Source organism: Choloepus didactylus, chromosome 27 (assembly GCF_015220235.1).
Source record: "Choloepus didactylus isolate mChoDid1 chromosome 27, mChoDid1.pri, whole genome shotgun sequence".
Taxonomy (NCBI): Eukaryota; Metazoa; Chordata; class Mammalia; order Pilosa; family Megalonychidae; genus Choloepus; species Choloepus didactylus.
In genome coordinates, this window is record NC_051333.1 from 23,103,738 (window position 1) to 23,126,692 (window position 22,955).

At 44.6% G+C, this 22,955-nt stretch overlaps 1 long non-coding RNA gene across 1 annotated transcript in view; it reads left to right on the plus strand.

Annotated features, from left to right (window-relative positions):
* The window catches only part of LOC119521485, a 61,178-nt gene extending 39,375 nt beyond the window's left edge, over window positions 1–21,803 (plus strand). The window contains exons 4-5 of the long non-coding RNA XR_005214362.1: window positions 16,384–16,474; window positions 21,324–21,803. This is a non-coding gene — a long non-coding RNA (uncharacterized LOC119521485). The remainder of the gene's footprint in view (window positions 1–16,383; window positions 16,475–21,323) is intronic.
* The last annotated feature ends 1,152 nt before the right edge of the window (window positions 21,804–22,955 follow it).

Sequence of the window (22,955 nt, forward strand, 5' to 3'; positions counted from 1 at the left end):
TGTGCCGCCATATAGGGTTAAGGAATTACACATTCCAGTGCCAGACACAGCCCGGGCTGCTCTCCCTCTGCAATTGTTCTCCATACAAATGGAAACAATATATTTCCAGCCATTTTCATAGTTGTAATTACTAGCAAAAATCGTAATACCGTGAACATATTTTAAACACCTGCACTTTTGGGCCAGCTCATTTTTTTTCGGCTGAGTGTTTCCGTTTGAATAAGGTTCAGAAAGCTCACTAGTAGTAGCAATCGCTGGGGATGCTTTTTTTCTGGGGAAGATTATAACTTTGACTTGGAAGCAAGTGGTAAAGAGATTGGCAGAAAGAACTCAGCTTGTACCCCCTCTCTCCATTCCCCACTTCCCTCTCTCTCTCTCTCTTTTTTTTTCCTTGGCAAAGTGGATTTAATTGTGGCGTTCTTGTGTCTTACATGTTACCAGGTCCTCTTGCAAGGGTGCAAAGTCCTGTGCTTAAGCCCAGCTGGTTTTTCCAGGGAACAAAGAGCGGGGTGCTCTCTGTGGGGGAAATGGTGGGGGGCTGGGGCAGTTGAGGAGACTCTAGGTTTTTAAGCCCACACTGTCTAATCGGGCTCTGACAAGTCCATTGTAAATCAAAGGTCTGGTAAGTGGGGATGCCAGAAATGTTTGATCTCCTTCCAAGCCTTGAAACAACTTGCTTATTTTTTCTGCAGTTTGGCTCCTCACTAAAATAAAACATTGCGAGATGAATGTTCTGACGGGTCACTGTGTGTCAAGCTGTCACTCTGTAATGGTTACATATTTCAGCTGGATTGAGGTGGTGGCGGTTGGGGGAGGTCTGGGAGAAAGAGAGAGGGAGAGAGCCAGGGTAAGGAAGGAGACAAAGCGTAACAAGATTTCTGCTTTCTCCTTGTGGCTGATCTTCATTTAAACCAAACACTTGTCATGTTCAGGGGAAGTTTTATAAATTTTTAATGATATTGGGTACAACTGGTGCTTTGAAATTTGCTGTACTTTAATTTTTTCTTCGTTAGCAAAGGTTCACTAATGCATTGAAGTGCTAAGAGCGTATCCTAGGGATGCCGTGATAATTGTGTTGTTAATAATATTGTGGCACTAGTAATGTTCTCCTGGTAATCAAGGCATGAGATTTTTTTTTAATATATTCAGTTATTACACTGCATCTCACACAAATCATGTCAATTACAATTGCCAGCCTGTGACAGTTAAAATAATTGTATACGTTTTCTAGAATTTTCCATTGGCTTGGCTAATCAAGCTAAAAAAAAATCAACACATTATTTGCATTAATTTTGTTTCTAGTCTATTTCCACTCCTAAATCATTTGTCCATCTACTTCAAAAGGCAGAACAGTAAGTATTTTAATAATAAATATACGGACACGTTCACACCAACCTAATTTAAGAATACTTCTATAGGTCTAGCAAGACGGAATCATCTGGTAGGAATGTTTTGTGTGACTGGGTTTATGACTTTAACTAGTGAGCATGCGTTCTGATATTGAGATCACATTGTATACACCGGGGAGACATGGGTTATATGTTTATACAGAAATCTTGTAAGACCATTCATTTTAGCATTTTCTATTTCTGTATTCAGTCTGTAGTTCTGTCTAGGTCAGGAAAATTGCACAATTTTGGTCTCTCCTTTTTGGCCTCACTGAAATAGCTCAATATTCCTCTGCACCAGGAAATGATATATGTAATACTTTGCAGAACGGCACTGCAAATTTGCAGCTCCAACACTAGTCTTCCACTTCTACAAGCTCTGCCTCCTGACCAGCACTGACGCTTTCTTTATTTGGAACAAAAATAGCTAACACTCAAAAAGTACTGAACATGGGAAACCAGCTGCACACGAAATCCTCTGCGGTGTCTCAGCAAATTTCCCCAAAGGCTGGGCCCTCTCTCTTTCACCCGGCATCCCTCCTTGTCACAGCCTGGAAAACAGAGCGGCTTCTGAATGAGGACCCCAGGGTGCACGGAGAATGGGGCCGATGCATTCGGTGTGCTGGGGAGCCCTTTCCGCCCTGACCACCGGTATATACAAGGGCAGTGGGCTGAGGACAAAATGAAGTCCCTGCTCCAGAATGACCTTTGGGGAGACCCCAAAGAGTGAATCAGCCTGGCTTCTTTTAGCTGTGGCAACAAGAGGATCAGAAAGCAAGGAGGGAACCTAGCAATTTTACAAGGAGCCCTTGAATGAGAAGGAACGGCAGCTTTTGCAAAATAACATCGGCAGAAAGATCCGAGGAATGGCAGGTGAACATGGCAGCATTATTTGAGAAATTATCGGGGCAGCTTGGTGATAGTATTTGGAGAATAGTAAATAAGCTTCCCAATTCCTGAGGCCCTCCTTTCTTCGCCTTTGCTCTCCACGCCCTCCTAAGTCATGTTTACGGTGTCAAGATTTGTGCATGAGCATCAGTGGCTACAGGTTATGGGGGTCAGGAAGCAAAATTTTCTTCTTCATTTTTTTTTAATGCGATCATATTCTCTTAAACGTGGCTTGGACAAATCATCTCTCAAAACGTAGAATTTATTTCTCAACTTTGCCTGGAGGTAAAAGTGGAGTGAACAGATTTTTTCCCTCTCTCTGGCCCTTTGAGTCCTGACCATAGAGAATGGATGGCTTTAGAACTGTACATGGACAGGAAAATCAATGCGTCATACCAGGAAGCTTCAGGGGTTAGGTTCCCATGTTCATGTCAACAAGGCTATTGGTTTTTTTTAATGCTCCAAAGTTATCACTTCCCGGCTGCAAGAGCCACCACTGTGACTTGTGTGGTCAAAGCTTAACAAAAGAATTTTCCCTTTGCCCACCACTTGGGTGGCATGGAATTTACTGTGCAAAAAGAATTTTTCCAAGTATGATGATCTAAAACAAACGAGCAGGCCCCCAACTGCAGAAGCTCCCTGTGCAACTGGCTGGTGGGTTGAGGAGGGGATCACTGATATGGCCGGGGACAGAGCATCACGTCCCTTCCAGGGCTCAGCTGTCCGGCTGGATGGCAGGCGAGGGTCTCTGCTCCCTCTGGGTGGTCCCGTAACGCAGCATCCTGGCCTTCGGGAGGGGCATCTTGGTGCCCACTGGAATTGGGGGTGGAGGTCAGTTGGGGCTGTGGGCATCTCTCTGGCTTTATCTCTGGCTTGCTATTAACGATGTTTCAATTAGTTGAGACAATGACGTGCTGTCTGGTCAAGACCACGTTGCTTCAAATCATACATATGGTCATCCAATTTTAAAGTGACTCTCCAGAAATGAGACCTTGGTTAAATCTTTGCAAATTGAATCAGCTGGACAGCTGCATTTGGTTGACTGAGCCGGGAGAAGTCCCCAGTTCCGGACATGCAGAAGTAGCCTTCCCCGGATCCCCGGTGGTGTGGGCCATGCTTGCACTCACCTCCCTGACGCCTGGCAGGGTGGACCCTGCGCCCTCCTAAAACGGCCCTTTGATCTGGTTCCCGTCCTCGCCGCCCCCTCCCCCACCCGCGTGTCCCTCGGCTGTCCTGTCGGCGGTGACACAGTGCTACCCCACGTTGCTAGAGGCCACGGTGAGCATTGCTCACGCGCAGCGGCCGGATGAAAAGGCAGTGCAGATGTAATTTGTTTTCAATGGCTGTTTCAAAAGAATAATTGTGGTGACATTGCGGGATCAATATTATAGATTTTTGTTTTCAAGTACACTGTATGTGTGGTGCTAAGGGGAGGCAGGAAATACAACACTGCAGCCTGAATACAATAAAAATGGATTGAGGTCTGCGGGTATTTGTCGGCTGCTGGCCATCATGGGTTTGGAACATCATTGGTGGGATTACCGAGTTTGTCCTTTGGGTTGGTATTTCATGGTGGCTGTGTGCTCATTTCCTGCAGTTTTCCTCTCTCGCTCCTTTTGGGACCTGTTTCCTGAATCCCTGCTAAGTAACTGGAGGTGAGCTTCTATAAAGAGCTTCGCTTGCTAACAGGTGGAGGTGGCCAGGGGTGGCGCGTCTGTGTGTGTGTGTTGGGGAGGGAGTGTTAAGAGCTCTGGATGGGCTGCACATTTTTAGGAGCAAAGACGGCCCTGGGAGGCGCTCCTCCCGTGGGGCAACTGCTGTGGAGTCTGCATTGGACCCAGGACTTCGGTGATCATGGGAGCAAGCTCCGAGATCCCCTTTGGAAAGCCTTAAGTGGAAGCCTCGTCCAAGTCCTTGGAGAGCGTGCTCTTGAGAGAAGGCTTCTGCTCAGGAAGCTCGTCTGAACACAAAGACTGTCACTTTAAAATCCCGTGAACGCTGGATGAGGTGATCAAGGCCTCTGGAATCAAGGCGTGTTTCCTGACTTGGGGTAACGAGACAAAAATGTAGATCCCAGGGTGAAAATTATATTAACAAAGAATTAGTAATAAAGCTGAATAAATGTAATGAGATGTGAAAGAGAGCATGGTGCCCGCGATCCCCCCTGTCTTTTATAATTAGCCCTTGAAAGAAATGGAAATAACGGGAAAATACCCTTCTAATGGCTGGTTTTAGATTGCAAATAAAAATGGTTTGTTTGGGGGCAGAAAATCTTCTGGTTGAGAGCAGAATTTAGAAGGACACCCAGACTGTGATAGCTGGGAACATCTGGCCCATTCTACTCACTTTACAGATGAGAAGACTGAGGCACAGAAAAGAAAAGGCTTCAGCTAGTTTTGTAGTGAGTTCATAAGGATTTCCATCCCAGAGCTTCTAAGGCAGAAGTCCATGAGCTTGGCTCTGGGGCTAGCATGTTTTGTTTGGATATCAATCACGGTGTCTTTTTTTTTTTTTTCCTTCTCTTCCTTTCTCTCCCCTCCCCTTTCCTTTCCTCCCCCTCCCCTGCCTTCCCTTCCTCTCCCCTGCTCTTCTCTTTCATTTCTATTCCTTTCCTTTTTTTTTCTTTTAATTGAGTACCAATATAAAATTGGAAGAGTTCACATAAAAATCCAGTTCTAGATTCTTTGGATAAACCAGAATATTTAGCACATTCTGACCCAGCCCCTGCATAGCAGCATCTGGCTGGAGTCGAGTCCCAGCTGCCAGCTTTGGAAGGGACGTGCGCTCGCCCTGCAGCCCGCCTCTGTCACTCATGCCCGGCCTAGTACGCATTTGAGTCTGTGGTCCTACTGTAGAGTAAACTGAAATGTCTGAACTCTTGCACTTGTTTTCCTGTTCAGAGGTCTATCTGAAACTTTCGTTAATTTGGCAGAGTGGTCAATACCAGGAGGCACCTTTTCCTCAATATTAGACTTTTCAGAGTCCTACTAAGGATAGACTATGACTTGTAAATGTGAACATAGTGTCCTGTGGCCTCCAGCACTATAAGTTAGCAGTGATGCAAGCTGTCTGGAAGAAATAAAAACTGAAACATCTACATATTTCAAAATGGCCAGATGTTTACGTTCATACTTCCTGAGGATTTAATTCAGTAAATATTCACTGAGTTCCTCACTTGAAGTTCAGACAACAGAGAGTTCCTTCTCTCAAGGAGCTCACAATCTAACAGGGAAAACAGATTTAGTTACCTAAGATGTAAATTCAAATATCATTTACTGAGTACCTCTGGGGCCCTAGGACCTGTGGTCACTTTTTCGGTCATTGGACAAGGAAAATACCACAAAAAGCAGACTACAGTGAAAACGGCTGTGCTTATGTATTAAGGGGTTTGGATCTAGTTTAAGGAGGAATCAGCATCTTAATTTTTTGTTTAACAGATATTTATTGTCTGTTATGAGTTAGGCATTGTGCTAGGTGCTGGGGGTATAATGGTAAACAAAATAGGCACTAATCAAATGACACAAATATATAATTCGAACTAATAAGTGTTGTGAAGGAAAAGTGCACAATGCTATAAGCGAACATAAGAGAGAAATCTGATCAAGTATGGGGAAGATCAAGTGTTCTGAGTAGAAGGGACGTATGATCTGAAGGTTGGAAGATGAGTAGGAGAAGAGAAGACCTTTCAATGCATAAGAATCAGTGTGTGCAAAGGCCCTGGGGCAGGAGAAACACATTATACTTAAGGAGCTCAAGGATGCCCGGTGCGGCTGGAGCAGAGACAGCGAGGGGGACAGGTGTGAAGCAGAACTGTGGAGACAGTCCGGTGGGTGCCTGACCCAACAGAACCTATGGTCCAAGGTAAGGCATATGGCCTTGCTCCTCAGAGGAACAGGAAGCGAGAAGAGTTTAGGTATGTGTGTGTGCATTTGTGGTAACAAAGCAGATCCATGTTTTCAATGGAGAGCTTCTCAGGAAACAGATTCTGAGATGCAGAGATTTGTGTGGGGAATGTTCATTAGAGTTTGCAGGAAAAACACTTGTGGTGTGTGAAGAAAGTAAGATTGGGCAGGGGGAGAAGTTGTACCTTACTGCAGTTGCAAGAGAAATCTCAGCAAATCTGACAGAACATTATGTAGCTGGGAGGCTCTGCATAAGTGTTCTGTGTTAGATAATGAGTTGGCCTTGATACCCCTACCCAACTGCATCAACCAGTGGGCTGCTTTGGGGAGGATGCATAACCTTGGGGAAGGCTCATTTCAGCTTAGAACAATCCCCAAAGAGAGACTCAGCTGAGAGTTTTAAGCTCCCAATACTCAATGGCTGGTGGAATGAGCTCCTCAGTTATGAAGGGGGATCTGGAGAACATACTGCAGTTCCACTACAGTCCACCCCTTGCATCTCCTAGATCTATTTTATTTTTATAATAAGTATAGGAACATGGGAACACCTCTTCCTGGATCCTTATGGGTCACTTTTCTCAGGGAGAGTTAGTGTGACAAATTACCCTTCTATTGAATCTGGTCTTTGGACCATAAAATACTAATCATGTCTGTCCTCTACTACCCATTATTCACATCCTCACCTAGCACCTCTGTTGGTCTGAGTGGCTCACATGGTGCAATGACTCAGACCCTCATATCTGAGGTGCCTGGCCCATGGTCACCATGCCCTACTCCAGCTGGGGCTGCTGCACTCACCCGTCTATTCTCAAGTTAGAGCATTCATGACAAGAGAGGCCCTAGTGGATCACATGACAACAGACTCTTTCCTTTCCTGCTAGACTCTTGGCCTAGGAACCCCAAATGACCAGTTGATAGCCATAACTAAAAATGTAATGGGACTCTTGCCATGTTCCCTGGTGGAAGACTTCCTCATCTGGGAATCAGGAGCCACAGGGACAGCAAGCACAAATTCCCCAGCAGGTCACCGGGAATGGTGGTAAGTGGAGGGGCTCCTCCTTCCTACCCTTTGGTTCCCGAATCCATATATTCTACCTATTGGGGACACAGAACCGTATTTTTCATTTCCACTGCAGTAGAGTATATTCTGAGTCCTGGAGAAGGGCATCCATTCTCCCAGAGTATAATCTCCAAGTTGGAGCCTTGTCTGAGTCTTCAAAGGGCCACTCTTGCTCTTTCAAGCTGTCAGTGTCCATGTGGTGTTAGTTAGTGATAGATCCAGAGGATCTCATGCTCACATGCTCCCTGCCACACCTTCTATGTTATAAAGTGGACCCTGAATATAATGCAGGATTACATGGGATCCAATTTTTGTGGGTCAGACACTCTGTAAACCCCCAGAGAGTAGTGTTGACAGAGTCCCTTATGGGGAGGAAAGGCAAACCTATATCCAGAATATGTTTCAATTCCATCAAGATAAATCACTGCCTCTCCCAGGGTGGAAGGGGTTCAAAGCAATAACTTGCCAACAAGTGGGTGGTTAGTCTTCTTGAGGGATGATGCCACATCGGGAAGTCAACATTGGTCTCTGTTGTTGGCAAGTTGAACATTTGGGACAAGCAGCAGTTAGATTAGTCTTAGAGGATAGGAGCCCAGAAAGCTAACTTCCATGTGTAATCTTCCTCTCTGCTGCCATGGTTAGTCCATTCATGAGTCCATTAGGCAGGACTGGAATGGCCAATGATGGGGACTGGGTGAGTCATTCCTACCACTTGACCGTTTTGTGCTTCTGTCATGATATGTATTTCCTGGTGGGCATTATCATGCAATGCAAAGATCATTACACTTTGTGCCCACTCCCATAGATCCATTCATATGCCTCTTTCCCAGACCTTCATTTTTGTAGTTGTCCAATCACCCTCCTTCCAGTCCTCTTGACCAACCAGTCTAGCTGTTTGCCATGCACATGATCCTACATCTTACCTCAGGCCACTCCTTTTCCACACAGAGTGAATTACCAGGATCACTACCTGAAGCTCAGACTATTGGGAAGGTTTTCCCTCACCACTGTCTTCCCAGTGAAGACTCAGTGGGGCTCTAGTGCAGCAGAATTCTATCACGCCTTGCATTCACATGCTGAGCTGACCCATAAGAGAACAAAGCTCAACCTTTTACCTTCTCTGTCAGATGTTATCAGGGACATGATACTGTAGATGCTGGCTGAAGGAAAGGTGCTGGTGCAACAGTGGAGGATGACACTGCTGGGGTCTGGGCTATCAGCTCATACCACTCCCTTGTGTCCCCTGGCCCTGCTCATGTCAATCCTGGATGCAATTCTTCTCCCTTACAAAGGATTGCTGATTATCTACCTAACCTTATGACTTGGTGGGTCTGACAAAACCCAGTTCATGATGGATAGCTTTGGCCCCATGGAAACTTGATACCCTGTGTCTCTACCAGGGCCCAGTAGAATACCATGAGTTATTTTTTTCAGGTGGGATATAGTTCCTTGTTGCACACACTCCACATAGAATCTTTTATAAGTTCAATTATATCTAATAACACTGCATCTGCTGGGTCATTAGTGATTCCCCTGCCCCCTGGGCAGGCTGTGGAGTCCTTGCTTCCTCTGGGCCCCTCTCAAAGCTGGCTGCCTTTCTTGTCACTCAGTAAATGGGCTGAGGTGATATTTCGAAATGTGGAATAGTTCCCTCTGGAATCCATGGGGCCTACCAGATACTGCTTTCTTTCTAGTTGTTGGAAATATGAGATGCAATTATGTGTCCTTTTCTTTGAATATTACGTCCTGGTTTAACTTCGACCCTAAAAACTTCATCAAGTTGGTGGGTCTAAGAATTTTCTTAAGGTTTATCTTCCACCCTCTGGATTGTGTGTATCTTATCACTGTCATTCTTCCAGGATCTGTCTGGTTTTTGTAGGATCAGACTGGTGAATTAAATGGTATTTGATGGGAATTACCATCCTTTCATCATATATATTCTTGGCTGGGTACAGGAACAATTTCGGTGGCTTCCACTTGGCCTTCTGCATTTTGCTAGCTCCAACCCAAAGGTCTAAGGAACTAATTTGGAGGGGTATCAACTTCCAAGAATTCCATTTTGGAGACTTGCAAAATCACCTTCAGGTGGACCTACTCAGGGCTGGTCCTGGGCCAAGATTCCATTTTTGACTTGGTCCTTATGTGCTCACACTCAGGCCATTTTTCTAGAAAGCAGAAGGGTGGGTATTGGGTAGATGTTGGAGATATTGAATAGGAGGGACTGAGTCTGATTTGGGTCTCAGTATGAGGCAGCCAGCAGCAAAGTTTGATGAAGCAGTCCAGGGTTTCCCAATGTGTGAGACATGTAGATGGTATTATAGCATATAAGGACACGGTATTAAATTACAGTGAGCCACGAGGTAGGAAAGTTATTCCTTTTTCTATTCAATGAGTTTGAATATTTGCCTGAACTACAAAATGGACACATTGAGGCCTCTTAGGTGGAAATTAAGACAAGAATAAATTTCCCATAAAAATTTGGCCTGGCAATTGGCTGATTCTTATAGTAGAAGGACAGTTTCCTGCAGAGGAGCTAATGAGCTTTGCCCTCTGAGCAGGCTCCTTTCTCCAGCCTAGTCGCTACCTTGGATGTGAAGTTTCCACCTCTTGGGTCATAACAACACGTGACATCGTGTGAGTCGTGAACTCAGGGGTGTCACACAATGTTACCCTGTTTCACCTCCTGGAGTTTGAAAATTTTACTTTATGTCTACTAGGAAATACTTTCTAGAATTTAAATTTACTTAAATTGAACTCTCTTGGATTGAAATGTCCCTTCTAAAACGTGACATGTTCTCCCCTGATATCTTCGGTTACTTTGCTCAGTATAGGGTTGAGGACATCTGCTCACTGGAACACATTTATTTCATGCAGAAGGCCAGAAAAACAAACTCCAACCTCAGGGCTCTGATTATTGATTGTTTTTAGTTCTTTGTTTTGGTCAGGGAATCATAAGACCATCTATTAGAATTCTACTGATACTATAACAAATAGCCACACACTTAGTAGCTTAAATAATACAAATTTATTATCTTGTATTTCTCTAGGTCAAAAGTCCAACATGGGTCTCACTCGGTTAAAATCTGGGTGTTGGCAGGGTTGCTTTCCTTCCAGAGACTCCAGGGAAGTCCATTTCTTTGACTTTTCAAGCTTCTAGAGGCTGCCCTTGTTCCTTGGCTCATGGCCCCCTTCCTGCATCTTCAAAGCCAACAATATTGCATCTTTTTGACCATTCTTCAGGCTTCACATCCTTCTCTCTGACCAAAGCTGGGAAAGGTTCTCTTTTTGTAAAAGTTCATGTGATTAGTTTGGGACCACCTGGATAATCCATGATAATTTCTCCATCTCAAGGTTTGTAACATTAATCACATCTGCAAAGCCACTTCTGCCTCCTAAGATAACATATTCATAGGTTCCAGAGCTTAGGGAGTGAAACTCTTTGGGGGCCTATCATGGACCCCACAAATGTTATCATCTCAAGGTTATAAGGAATCTTAGATTCTTATCTTGGATTTCCATGTATTTTGGAATTCCTTCTGGGGCATTCCTTACAGATGTCACTTAGCCTCTGATTGAACTCCCCATGATGGTTAACTGCTGCACAAGGCAGCATTTCAAAGCTTGCTCTGAGAAAGCTCTATTCCCTTCAACATCCCTTAAAATTTTTTTTTAGTCAGTCTTGAAACTGGAATTTTGTTGCACACTGCAAAATGCTGTCTTGACAGAGAAACTTTTGATTGGCCATGGAGTCAGTTCATTAACAATGCTGTGTTTACAAATAGGTTCTGAGTTTGAATTTGGATTTTTGCCTCCAGAGAGAGGATGCAGAAGGTATCCTTTCGGTGATGAGCAGATATAAATTGACTTAGACATCTGCTTTGAGTAACCTCTTAGCCCCTTACAAGCCTGGGAGTTGGGTAGCATCCTTTCCACATGGTCTATTCATTCCTTATTTACTCACAAGTAATTATTGAACCACTGCTACATGCAAGGCTTTTTTCTAAGTATTGACAATCAACAGTGAGCAAGGCCAAGTCCTTGCCATCATGGAGATTCCATTCTAATGGGAGGGGGAGAGAGAAATAATAAGCAAATAAATATATATTGTAATATTTTGGAGATACTGGCATTAAGAAGAAAAAATAAATCAAAGTAAAGCTCTAGATGGAGAATGATGGCGACCATTCTATATGGGATAGTCAGGAAACCCTCTCTGGGAAGATGGTGCTGAATAGAGTTATCAATGGAGTCAGTGGGTATTCCATCCAGAATTATGGAGAATTGTGGAATAAAATTCAGAGATATTAAGCAAGGTCATTTTCCACCACCTTGTTTCCTTATATGCCCTCCTTGGTCCTTTCTCAAGGAGCCTCAGCATCATCAAAGGACCTGGAAAGCAATACTTTCTAAAGTTTAAAACTAGGTTCTAAAATGCATGGCCAAGGATTTTCATTTGCTAGAGCCAGGCAAATGTGAAGGACAAAGTCTTGAAGAACTTGGGGTCTAAAGTTCATGCCACAAGCAATCAATGTGGAAGGACAGAACAGCCAGTCTCCTGAGACAAACGTTCCATGGGGCATGTGGGAGGAGAAAGAAGGAAAGGGGAGGGCTGGTGTGTGATCCTCGAGTTCATGACAGTGCTGTGCAGTAGGTCTTATTAACTGAAATTTTTGATAATACTGAGTAGGAAAATCTATTGCTGGATGCCACATAGCCTGCGTGTTTTGTGAGCAGGACTCTGATGCTATCTCTTCCCTGTTCTGAATCCATGGCCCCAAATCTCAGCATTATTTAGGCTTCCATTAACTTCTTCATTGAGTTTCTGGAGAGAGGTTTCTCTCCAACCTTGGATCCTGAGGATTCCACCCATCCCAAGTGCCCCAGTAGAAGCATCAGGGTTGCTTTGAGCCAATAGGATATGGCAAAAAGAGAGGATGGCTTGATCTCATCTTGAAAATGCTTCAGAGATGTTTGCTTTGTGTTGGTTGAACTCAAACATGAAGACATTCATTGAATAGGAAAGACCAAGTGTTCCCCATTTGGTAAATTCCCCTGGACGAGCCCAGGAACTCCAAGACATGGGAGCTCCAGGTTGCCCCTCCTTGTTCACGCTCTCAATTCTGCTTCTTCTATTCCCCGGGTTTGAAGATAAATTTTCCTGCAGGAGGCCGAGCCAAGCCTAGGTTGAGTAATACTGTATTAGCAGAACAGTCAGGGCAGAGCAAGACTGCTTCCCAGGGAAGTTTGTAATATGATGGGGGAGGCCTGGGATGGCTGCCGTAGCCTGACTAATAAGGATTGAATCCCAGTGTGGCCGTCAAAACAGCTGGGAAAGCTGCAACCCCTGTTAAATGAGGAATTGGGCAAATATCTTGACGTGGACAAACTGTGTGTGTACCCTGGTAGAAATTATACATTTATAGTTATTTTTACATCCAAACATTACTCTTTGAGTGCCATCATATTTTATGAAAACTTTTATTAACATTTCAAATTGACCCTACCCTCCTGGTGGGATTTTCAGCCCCAGGCGCCACAACCTGTTTAAAACATTTTTATCCTTACAAACACAATAAAGTAAGCTGTCTTCAGCATAGATTTGTAGATCTCATTAGATATACTTTTTAAAAAGGTGGTGAATTGCTGGGGAAGATAATGGCAGGTTGTAATTTTGCATGCAAAGTTTTCGAACGTGCACATTTTGTGCAAATGGATTGTTGCATCTTTTGGACCTTTTTGGCACCAGATCTGCTTTGAAACTGCTCTGGTATTTGTTGGGGATCGTTTGGGTTCTGGTTTCCCTGAACAGAGCAAGAAACTTTGGATGGGGTGGAGCTGGTGGGCTCCACCGGACAGCTCCTAGCTAGGTTGGGCCATCAGTGAAGAGGTAGGTGGCTGTGAAGAGGTGGCGTGGGAGGAGAACAGAGGCACAGGAGAAGTTCACGCAGAGACCAGAGACAAAGGACACCTTTCCTTTGATTAAAGTCTTCTTGATCTTCTAGGCTGTAAATGAGGCTTTCTCCTTGGGTAGTGACTGGCTTAGGTGGCAGTCCAGGGGGGTAATTTTTCAGAAATGCCGCTTCCAGTGGGCCAGCGTTCTAAAGCCTTCCCGTTTAAATGGTCTTTTTATGCAGCCAGATAATGGCAGCTTGTGCATTGCTAAATCAGGCCTATTTTCTGAGGAATGGTTGCATCCAGGGCACTTCTCATTTGTCAGGAGAAATGCAGGCCATCTCTCCGGGAATCTGCTTAAGAGGACAGCATTTCTCCAGGAGCTCTGGCTTGGGTCAATGTGCAGCATGTCTCACATACCATCCCCCTTTGTTGTGTCTACCTCCCAGAGATATTCTGATTTATGAGGATGAAACAAGCCATGTCCTCCCCTGACTCAATCCTCATTGTGAACTTTCTCTCTTTTTTCCCTCTGCCCTCTCGCCCCTTTCCTCCAGCACCAAAAGGCTAGTGAGAAACAGTGCTGATGAAGTTGTGCTCTGCGGAGGTGGAGCGGGGCAATGGTGGCTTAGTGGCACTGCTGGCCTTTGAGCAGGGCGGGGCCCGGGGCGGGGGGACTGTGGGAGTGGCGGTCCTTCTGGTTTGGTAAACATGGGATGACAGCGAGACACAACATGGCTTTGAATGCTGGAGAGACACAGTCAAAGCCTTTGGTGATTATATGAAATTGCTTTTGCTGGTGTCTGAGGGGCGAAGAAAGCCCAGGTGAGCCACGCTGCTGAGTGCACCCAAATGTTTGTCTTGTAACCATTTTAATCGCGTTTCCTTGTGAGCTCCCACGAAGCTCACTAAATCAGGCAGTGCTCTGGCTGGGCATCTGCTGTCAAGCGTTTTGTTTGGAGTGGATTTATTTTATTATTATTATTATTTATTTGATGTATAATATCAGTATGGTCTGTTGCCCATCTTGGGTCCATTCTCTCTCATCTCACCTCCCCATGGATGGTCTTCGCCCCTGGAGTCCCCCGGTCACCTCCCGCAGTAGCAGAGCAGAAGAGTCACCGCGTGGCGTCCACGCCTGATTGCACAGGTGAGGACCTTCTCCTGCTCCTCAGCAGCTCTGGGACTGTGGCCAAATTACTTAATCACTTAAGTAATTACTTAAAGGAAGTCTTTGCCTTCCCTGCCTTAGGAGTCAGACCTTGCCCCATCAAGCCTGCTTCCCTCACAGGCCCTGTCTTGCTCAGGAATAAGTCTGGGGTTATTTCACCCAGGAGATCTGGAGCTGTTGGCCTTTGTCCTTGAGGCAGGCTAGGGTCTGGCTACCTCTCAATCTGTGCTTTGTGTCTTATAATCATTTTATGGAGCAGCCCGGCATTCTTGGAGGGGAGTCTGTTGTGTTCTGAGGCTCATCTCCTGCAGAATCTCCACATCTGAATGATATTCCTTCATCTCTTCTTGAGAATATGTCCAACTCAACTGACTCTCCAGTTTGCTCATCCACAGGTCGTTGGCTTACCCACCTTACTGAAACATTTTGAGGATCTACCGTATGCAAGGCACAAACACTTGGGAGTCAACGTACTTTCTTCTATGGTTTTTGTTTTTGTTTTTGGTAGGTGGAGATTGGTCAAGAGCACTGATTTGTTCATTTAAATATCTCTTCCTCTATTTTTATTCATTCTGGGTAAGTAACAAGGTTATGAACTTGGCTGGAGCGTCAGTCTTGTTAGGAAATGTTGATTCAACTAGAGAACAAGGGTCTGAGGCCCAATTCTAGCTTAAGTTCATTAGAAAGAATATTAGAACATACTTCATTTTGCCCAACACTTTTTCTAATGGGGAAGAAGGATGGAAAAGGTTTTGACTTGGTCTTATAAACCAGCAGCTGGAAATGGTTGCCCTCCCCAACTCAGATTCATTTTAAACTTTTTTCTTCTGAATTCTGCTCTGCATATAGGCCCTACTGTTACAAAATGAGTGTGGTCAGAGATGGCAGTGTCCTGGGATCAGAGGCAAGAAAGACGTGTCCTTTTTCACCCAGTTGTGTGAGCAAAGAGGCAATGATGATGGGACAAAAAAAAAAAAGAGGCTGTCATCATTCCCATCACAGAGAATTTTCCTGGGAAGAGAAATAACAAACCTTCCCCGGTAAGGGATGAGCATCCTTGGGAAGCCACAGGATGCCAGGCACATACTTTCACTGATCACAACCCTTATGGCGTTTCCAGAGTTGTGCTGTCTAGGAAACCATTTAAACTGGCGAGAAGAGAATACAGCATTTGACAATGGTTGTTTTGTTTTAAGACACATGCATTAAAAATACATCTGAAATCCAGGGCACAAAGAATCCAAATAATGCTATTAAATTTCTTGTTGAAGAAGGTCCTGCGGGACAGCTGGCTCTGCTCTTTACGAACAACTTGCAGAACTCGACTTGTTGCATGAACAAAGCATCTTCATTTATTTTCTCTTCTCCCTCTCTCTTCCTCTTTTTTGCATTTTCCACTTTCCTTTTTCTCCTGAGGAAACAAACAAATCTCCGAAGGACTATTAACTTGCAAATATACTGGAGCCAAAAATAGAAGATGGAGCCTTATAAACATTTTGCATATTTTGGTGTAATTTGTTGAAAATAGTACAAAATATGCTCACAGTTGGCATCTAGAATGCAAATATTAGGAATCCAGTCCCCTGATACATTATGGTTTTTCAGCACTATAGTGAGAGCTCGTCCAATAGCTATTGTGTGACTTTGTAGTTTGTTGGAGTGTGAATAATATCAGTGACTTGTTTGTACAGTATATTAGGGAGATACATGTTGCCAAGTGATATTAACTCCTCTAGCTGCTGCAAGGGACAAAAGCCTAGAGTGGAACTAGGGGAAAAACATATATACACAGAGAGAGAGAGAGAGAGACATACATATATATATATATATTAGCTTCATTGGTGCGATTTGCTTTTCTGAGACATTCCCTTCAAATGAAAACCAGGCTGGAGATCAAAGCATACAGGGGGGTCAGCCGTGTCCTTTCATGCTCCGGAACATGGGGGTTAAGCGGTGAGGCTTGAAGTGAGGAAATCTGCAGTTCGTGTGTGAGCATGATGGAACTCTCTCCCACCCAGAGCTTAAATGAGCCTGACTGGCTTTATGGCTGACGGTAAATTCGTCTTCCCTCTCCTCTGACAGGTGAGACGCCATCCTCCCCTGAATGGGGGCTCCCACTGTACATCTGGCACCCACCTCACAGGTGAACCTCTCCGCTCCTAAATGATGACTGGTAAGAAAAACAAGATGTCTTTCTTGGTTATAAATTTAACTCTTCTATGATTAGTCTGGGCAATTAGGACACCCCTGGGGTTCAGGCTATGGCTGAGGCACAAGCTGGAAGTCTGATTAGCTCAGGTCTCTTGATGCTTGTTCCTGGTAGTAAATGCCTGGCACATATAGTATTGATTTTCATTTAGATATCTTAATGTTTCTAGACAATCCCGGCAGATGTGGGCTGAACTCAGATCCACCGGAGCGCCGGTCTGCAATCTGCAAACATTTTTCTTGCCACTTTGTTTCATTTTTTCCTAAACTTAACTGATTTGGAATCGGGAGATATAAATGAAAAATGCCGAGTTGGCCTATCAATCACGGCATGCACAAACATCGCCACTGCCCTTTCCTAACATCCTATTACCACCGGGTAGTTGGCTAGTCAAACAGGAATAAAAATTACACTGCAAACATCATAAGTTAGGCTTGATTTGTTGAGCAAGTAGCCTGACAATTCGGTAAGAGTTATATACCTCAGCTTCGCTGAAAATCAGGCTTGTTATGGCTCTGGTACGTCTATAAAGATTGTTCATTTCATATAAAACAGCCACCTGCACTGAACGCCCTGAAAGGAAGAATGATGCTGGTTATAAATATAGAGGAAAATCTATTTGTCTGCCCCTTCATGCTGTTGGCGAGTCACATGGAGCCGCCCTTCCGTGCTCCTTGGCAGCAGGGGGAGTTCTCGGTGACCACCATCCCCTCTGCCAGGCTGGCCTGAATTCAAGCGCATCATCTCTCTTTGTCATGTGAGATAAAGCAGTGACGTGTGACCGATGCCACCGCCTTGCTCTCTGCCCACCAGGGGGACGCTAATGATATTGAAAAACTAGACGGCATCGCATTTAAAGCGAATGCGAGGGGAAGCCTGTCTGTTGGCCGGCTGGGCTGGATAACAGTTAACGTCAGAAAAGATAAATAGAAATTATTAGAATGGGTTTGGAAGGGATTTTTTATAGGGCAGGGTTGTATTCGTTTAAAGATACATTATTGGACTGTTATATCTGATTTCAAGCTGCTGGGTAATTAAAATGATTAACAGCCCTTACTCATAGAGTTCAATTCATTAAAGTTTTAAGCACCCTTTGTGCTTGGAGGGGAAGGACGGTACATCCATGTTGACTCACGCCAGGGATCCCTCAGTTTGGCCCTATGTTGATTTTTCCTGATCTTTTAGGCTGCTGTGTCCATTTCTAAGCTCTGGGAACATAATGGGATAGAAAACATCAACCTTAAAATCTCACCTTGTTCAGAGGGGCAGGAGAGAAGGAAAAAGAAGAAATCCATAAAATGCAGCTAAGGACATTTCTCCAGGTTTTTTTTCACAGACATTGGTTCTTTCCAGCTGCTGGAACATGGGAACCGTTGTTTTATTGGGGGCTCAGCGTTTGTGACAAAAATGTGTATCCAGCCCTCAGGTATAGTGTGTCAGCAGATGGTCTGAGCAGGGTGGGCACCTGCATCTCAAAGACATGCTGGGACATGCCAGGGACAGGATTCTCATTGCTATCTCAATTTTAACACAGCTAAAATAATATTCTTCTGGTATTATATTTCTCATTTTTGCATTTATATAATATCTGGCAATGCATGGGTGTTTTAAAGAACCCATCATGTGCTGGGCAGAATCAAATTGCTGTTGCCTTTAAGGTTCATTCATTTTTTTTGCCACCTTGATCTGCAATGTTCAGGGAGAGTAAAACAACCTCCTTTACTAGTCTCCTAGATAAACTTTAACCATCAGTAGCAGTGGTTTGCAAGACTGCTTGAGACATGAACATAGCTTTCAAGGCAAAGATATGACCTGGAATTGATCACTTTTTGGCCGATTCTGGGCTAAGTCTATCCTAGTACTGCCCAGCTGTGTGACTTTGAGTTAGACAGTTAACCTCTCTGAGCCTTATGTCCTGGTCTGTAGGGTGGAGATAAATATATCTTCTTTATAGGATTTTAAGGATTAGGTAAGTGCCTGGCACAATGTTTGACACAGAATGGGTGCTTAATTCATGGTATCGTTGCCATTTATTATGCGGTGAATAACAGTACTATATTGTGCTTTTGTGCATATATAAGCATTGCAGATACAGAGAACCAAAAGAGTTGCTGCAAAATGAAGCCAGGCATTCTTAGGAGTGTGGCCCATATGGTGAGCTGCCATTCTTAGCTGGTTAAGAGTTCCCCAGCCATCTCCTTGCCCCAGATCATTAGTTGACATGGAAACTCCTGGAAAAAATAGATATGGTTGGTGTTTCATCTAACTGATGTAACAAAAAGCAAGAGAAAGGGAGGAATCGTGAACATTGCTGCATAAGTGAGTTTCAGGTCCACGTGTAGAAGAAACTTGCCATGAGAGGGATGCTAGAGAGAAAGCAGAAGGTCCTTCCAGCACAGGGTTCTAAGGCACAATCTCCATGACTCTCCAGTGATTCTGCTCTCCCTGGAGAGGGGTACCCAAGGCCACTGCTGGCCCTCTCTTCCCTGCATGGTGACTCTTGAGTAAAGAGATTACCACCATCTTGGCAGGGAGATGCTGCATTATTGATGCCTTTACCCTTGCACCCCAATTGGTCCAAGTTAGTCCTGGTTCATATCTTCTAATGGTCTCACGATGCCCCTTTAAATCTGCAAAGTGGTCCAGTTTGCATGAGAAATTATATGATCACTCCAGTGTTTAGGGCAGCAGGCATTTTAGCCATTGCCCCAGGTAACGTGGAAGGTCTGCTCAAGTTACCCATCTGGGGTAGTGAGCTGTCCCAAGGCTATCTTGGCACAAGCCAAGGCCATGGTCAGCTACTTGATTGGCTCCCAGGTGTGAAATCCATGCTTATTGTAAGGACAAAAGGGAATGTTATTGAAAATGTCACTTTAAGTGTGTGTGACAAGTGCATACTTCTGAGGAAAAGTTCATTTTAACTCTTGAAACCAACTTACTGTAAAGTTTTTTTTTTGTTGTTGTTAAAGAAAGTCAAGGCTCACATCCATTTTTATGACAAGGTACTTGAGTGGTTCTGCTCTGAAATTTTCAGAATGGCTTTGGTGAGTGTCAGATCAAAGTCTATGGTTATTACATCAGAATAACTGTTTTCATTTGGACTTGGCAGTGGTCTAAAAGAATATCGGAAACTAAGATGAACAGAGCCTAAGTAAACCATGATTTTCATTCTTCCTTTGTTTGGAAGTTTGTTTCGTCTTGGGAAAGAATGTGATTGTTCCATATCGATGTCATTCTAATCAAAATCAGGAAGTCTCATGTTGTGTTTCCAAAGTCAGGTTTCCAAGTTGGGACACAGTTGGGCTGAGGTTGCATGATGGGTTGGTCATGAGGTTGTTCTTTGCATCTGCTTGGATGTCCCTATCAGCTGACCAAGCACTTTCACAGAGTCACTTGCCATGGCTGCATCATGAGTGGTCCGTCAGAAGGGCCAGTGTCCTCATCTATCTCAAAGGGGTCACGCACAACCAGCAGACACCAGCATGGTGCTTGGTTCACTAATGGAGTGCTTCTTTCCTCCCTTACCATGTTTACTCTGGTGTGAACAGTCATCATATCCCTTGAGCCCTGAGTTGTCCATCCAGGTGGCAGGTTAGAGCTGACAGTGTGCTGAACTGAAATCAGAAACCTGGGCTCATGCTGCACCTGCTGCTGATCAGCTGTGTGCCCTTGGAAAAGTCACTTCCCCTCTCTGCTCCCATTTTCACACCTTCAGATGAATGCAAGTGTGGCTGCACTGTGTGCAACAGAGGTTAGATTTGCTACTAGCAGAGCGAGGCATATTTTCCCATAATGTGTTACTTCTACCTCTCTTTAGACACTCTTTTCCCACATGGATTACAGTTACTTGTGATGTGTTGCTATCCCCCCACTGAGGAGTAGGTTCCTCAAATGTAAGCACCACATCTAATGGTTCCCTGGACATCAGAGGGTGCAAACTGGTGCCCCATAGTTCAATTTCAGCTAGCAAACAAATTCGGATTTTTCACGTGCTTTTTTTTTTATTGGAATGAGCTGCCTACATTTAAGGAAAAGAGAAAGATTTCACATAAGAATAAAAATAGGTCTTCTTTGTGAAAAGAACAAAGAAGGGGAAAAATAGCAACCCTGGACCCCATTCCAATAAGGGCAGCAATCAGCCACTGCAATGGGGTCTGCCCTCTTCGAAGGGGAATGTACTCTCCATTGTGCTGTGGTCCCTTTGCTCCTTATTCCCTTATACCAGGACTATTTCTTTCATTTACCTTCATTGTCTGGCTTGTGGAGACATATGGATTGGAAATCCTTGCTGTACATACTAGGTGCTCAATAAATGAGTAAATAAATGAACTGACAAATGAATGCAAGAATGACAGGCGAGTTGGTTGCCGGTTGCCGGTGCTCGGTAAGAAGGCTGATCTTGGGTGGCCCATTCTGGGTGCATTACAGAGGACACCACCTCAGGGCTTACAATCTGGAAGGAGTAGTACTTGTGCATTGTAAAGCAAGTGTCTGTGGCCCTGCCAGAATCAGTGCTCTTGATCACTGAGAAGGGAATGAAGGTGACCTGGGCCAAACATTCCCACCTCTGCAAGAACAAAACCAATGAGTGAGTTATATCATTATTGCCCCCTCATTAGACAAAACTTCTCTTCCCAGCTGGAAGTGTTAGACGCTGGGGCATATGGGCTATGGCCCCCACTCTTAAAAAGCTCATGAATTGGTGGGAAAGTTAAGACAAAAATAACTTTATTAACAATGGAAGCGATAGGGCCTGCAGCTGATACCCTCATCGGCCTGTCCTGAGTCACTTTTTCCTTTCTCTGACTCTCAGCCCCAGGAGTTGACATGTATGGATTCTATCAACGGGTCTTGTGCCATCTGGCCTCTGACTGGGTTCTGACGAAGGGGAGCTTTGGCAGGAGAGGAGGATGGAGGCCAATTCGCTCTGCTGAATCCCTCCTTCTGTGGTTGCCTGGAGCTGATTGTCTCCTTTGGTTGAAGGTCTCTGCTATTCTTAAGGTAATGCAGGAATCTCTCCTTCCGGCCCCAGGAACTGCTCTTTTTATCATCTCTGTGCCCAGCCACTGGTTCCTGCACAATCCCTTGAGGTTTCACTATAGACACTTATCACTTTGTAATTTGTCCCTATGCAAGTAAACGTGCCCTGAGTGTGCCACCTGTTTTCTGCCGGGACCCTGCCTGAGAGAGTGCCACAGAGGAGATAGAAGGACAGCAGCTAGAGAACCGCTGGGGAGGGAGAGGGCGTGGAATGAGGGGAGGCTCCAAGGGCGGTTGACATTTGAGCTGCCCATTGCAGGATGCTAAGGATTTGTAAATGGGGATGGATTTCTCTTATCCAAGAGAAGGGATATTCCACATGGATAATTCCATATGGTGTCCAGGCACGGGGCAAGGACAGGAAGAGGGCATGTGTGGGGTCAATGTCTTTTGAAAATGGGAGTGACAGGGAATAAGGTTGGAAAGTCACGTTGGGCTTGTTCTTGGAGGGACTGATCTCCAGGTTAAGGCATCATGGAAGGTTGTTGGGCAAGGAAATGAAACGATAGAGAGTTCACATTTTGGTAGAGGAGGCAAGACACACGAAGTGCACATTTTGCATGGGGTTTCCCACTGAAATATCCAAAGGAGTGCAAATATAGGGGGAAATCTGTATTCACAATGGAAACCAGGGAAGACAGCCACTCGTATCATTTTTACAGTAATTGTTATGAAATGTAGAGCAAGAATCACCGGACTGAGGGAAGGGCCTGACTAGAGCTGACCTCATGCAAAGTAGCAACTTACCTGGAAGTAAGTGTAAAGGAGCTCAATAGAACCCCACTAACATGCTAGCTCTGCGATGTAGGGAAGGAGGTGAGGTGGGCCTGGGGCCGACCTGGCTTTCCAGCCGTGCAGACTGAGGAGGAGGAGCCTGTGTCTGTTTCCTGGTCCCACCACTGATTATTCATGTGGTTGCACAAGTACTTAACTTCTTGGTTTCTCAATTTCATCATCTCGGACCTCCAAAGGCTACCTAGAATAAGAATCCCATCCTGGGGTTTACTCCTAAATCCATAATAAGACAATTTCTTGTAACTCAGATGAAAGGAATAAAGGGGTGAAAATGACGGAGACAACAGTAAGGCTCCAATGCACATGATAGAAATTCTAGAAGGAAACAGGCTAGCAGACCAAAAGGAAAAAAAAATGTAAAAGGAAAACCTTTAAGCTCAATAAAACTTGAGCTTTCAGATTAAAGCATTCAGCGAGTAACAGTCATAATTAATGCAAAGAGTCCCATGGAGATAGCACTTCATGAGATTTTTGAATTTCAAGGGTTGCCAAAATATCTTAGGGAGTGGGGGGTGTCTGGGACCAAGTTGCTATAGGAATTTTCCTTTGTGACACCATATGACAGGAGACTGGACAGAAATGTTTACAGATTTGGAGAAAGATGACTGTG